Source organism: Loxodonta africana, chromosome 2 (genome assembly GCF_030014295.1).
Source record: "Loxodonta africana isolate mLoxAfr1 chromosome 2, mLoxAfr1.hap2, whole genome shotgun sequence".
NCBI lineage: Eukaryota > Metazoa > Chordata > Mammalia > Proboscidea > Elephantidae > Loxodonta > Loxodonta africana.
This window is the reverse complement of record NC_087343.1, coordinates 19,685,779-19,688,472: the sequence shown is the minus strand read 5'-3', so window position 1 is coordinate 19,688,472 and position 2,694 is coordinate 19,685,779. Positions and strand designations below refer to the sequence as shown.

The window sequence follows — 2,694 nt, the reverse complement described above, 5'->3', positions numbered from 1 at the left end:
GCTGCTAACCAAAAGGTCGGCGGTTCGAATATATCAGCGCCCCATGGAACTTAACAACAGTAACATAAAGCTTTGAAAATAATAATACCTATGAGGGGTCAGTCCTGTGGGGAAACCTAGAGGCCATGGCTTCCTCTTTCCTCCCTCTGCTAGCATCTTTGGGTTTCAGGAACAATTTACCACACAACTTCCCTCCCCCTGAAGTCTAATGGATTGTCTAAATATCACAGGGGTTAAAGAGATACACTCCTGGGCTTGGCTCCAACGTCTCTGGCCCCCTCCCCTACTAGGGTGGTCAGGTGGGAGTGGGGGGAAGATCTGCATTGGCCCTGTATGTGTCACATTGAGTTGGGGTATAAAATGGTAGGAGGAGGAATTTTTCTCTGTCTCCTTACCTATGGTGCTAGGCACGGAACATGCAACATAAGTGTGCAGCCCACCTAACTCAGCCCGCCTGGCCGGGGGAGATCAGCAGAAGGTAGGCCCCATTGAACACCTCACTTAAGAGACCAGGTGGAGGCAGGCAGAGAAGAGTTCCCTATTTCGACCAGGACAGTTTCCAGAAGCCAGGGGGACCAACGTGTCGTGTAACTATCCCGTTTAAGTTCCTCATCCATGGTATATAGTAAAGTATATGTAGAAGTTTCCTTCTCTGCCAGGACAGCTTTTGAGCTGGGGGTCCTGCTCATCATGGACCTTTTCCGGTTGCATGCTGTCTGCTTTGTAAGTAATAAAAGCTATTTTCCATGTGCTAACACGTGCTCAGGCTCTGACCAGAAGGATGTGATATTCAAGGAACAATCCATATCAGTTATTAGTTCCCCTTTTCTAACGGCCTCTGGGCTATTTACAATCGGGAACAAACTTTGAAGGCATTGCAATCTGGTGTAATGTATCGCAAAGCCTAAGATAGTTCGGAAAGAAACATTTGATAGAATTTAAGATAACTTTTTAGAGTGCCATTTGGTCTCACATCCTTTGAATGTGTTATCAGGAGGGAGCGGTCCCTGGAGAAGGACATCATGCTTGGTAAAGTAGAGGTTTAGCAAAAAAGAGGAAGACCCACAATGAGATGGATTGACACAGTGGCTACAACAATGGGTTGGAACATAGCAACGATCATGAGGATGGCACGAGACTGGGCAGCGTTCCGTTCTGTTGTACATAGGGTTGCAATGAGTCGGAACCGGCTCAACGGCACCTAACAACATCAACATAAAAAGTCCCATAGTCTTCCTGCCACCATCTTGGTTCCATGTTCCACTCACAAAACATCAGGTGAAGCCATAGAAACTGTCTTTACCGTGGAGCAGGAGCGGCCACCACCCCAGGCAGAGCCAGAGCCTGGAACAGCCTCTGGCAATGGTGAATCAGCACCAGACTCAAGGAACAGGATCGCACACAGGAAATCACGAAGCAAGCCCAGCTGTTGGGAAAGCAGAGCGAGTCAAGGGAAAAGAAGGTGTCAAGGACTATCTTCAAACTGAGTTTTTGATAGGTTCCAGGGATTACTAGAGTCACCACCCGGAAATCTTTGTCATCACAAAGCCAGGTGCATGCAAGAGCCCAACTTCTGTTTTCTACGTAGTTTTTGCAGAAGCCAAGATCGAGGATTTATCTCAGCAAGCACAGCTAGCAGCTGCTTGAGTAAGTCAAAGCTCAAGGTGAAGTAGTCTGGAACATTCCAAACAAACAAACAAAACACAGACTCCCATTGTACAAGAGCAGCGTGAAGAAGAGGTAGATGAAACAGGTGTGGAAGTGAAGCCATAGAGTTGGTCACGTCACAGGCTGATGTATTACAAGCAAAGGCAGTCCTGCCCTGAAGAGCAACAGGAACAATATTGTAAATGGCTGTGATGGAACTGACAGTGTAACCATCTGAAAAGGAGGGTTTTTGTTGATGGTGGTCTTTTGTTTTTGTTTTGCTTTTGGTGTTCCAGAAGAGTGACTGCAGCTTGGTTTGAAATTTGTGCCATTTCTATTGTTAAAAAAGTTATGACCTATTGTTGAGGGAAAAGACTTCATACTGCTTGGGCCGTGAAGTCTACTTTAGCAGTTTTTTTTTTTTTTTAATTAGGAAATAAGCAGAAAAATGCAAAGAAAGTTTTTTCTATTGATGTCCATTCAAGCATTATTGATAACAACCCTGGCCTTCCCCTACCCATCACCACCATCAATAAAAAAGGACATAAAAAAGAAAATAACAGGTAATAACCTAAATGAATAAACGATACATTCATGCAGTGTGGTCCTATTTCACCATTAAAAAGCGTATTTTAGAAGAAAATTACCAAAATACCCTTAACCAAAAAACTAACCAAACCCATTGCTGTTGGGACACTGTAGGACAGAGGAGAACTGCCCCATAGGGTTTCCAAGGCTGTCATCTTCACAGGAGCAGACTGCCACACCTTTCTTCCACCGAGTGGTTGGTGGGTTTAAACCACCCATCTTCTGGTTATCAGCCGAGTGCTTCATCACTGTACCACCACGGCTCCTTAAGGATTCCCTTTAGCAAGCCACAATATTTGGAAGGGCTTAGTGAACTAAAAAATCTTTGTTAACAAAGTGAGGCGTTTTGATAGATGAGAATGCATTCCTAAAGATTAGTATGTACCTTCCGTTGTACATAAGCTCCCCATGAGTCAGAGTCTACTTGACAGCAATACAACAACAACAACGAACCCAAAA

At 44.7% G+C, this 2,694-nt stretch overlaps 1 pseudogene; it reads left to right on the top strand.

The window, feature by feature from the left end:
- Positions 1-416: 416 nt before the first annotated feature.
- Positions 417-2,171, top strand: LOC111749984 (nascent polypeptide-associated complex subunit alpha-like; annotated as a pseudogene).
- Positions 2,172-2,694: the final 523 nt, after the last annotated feature.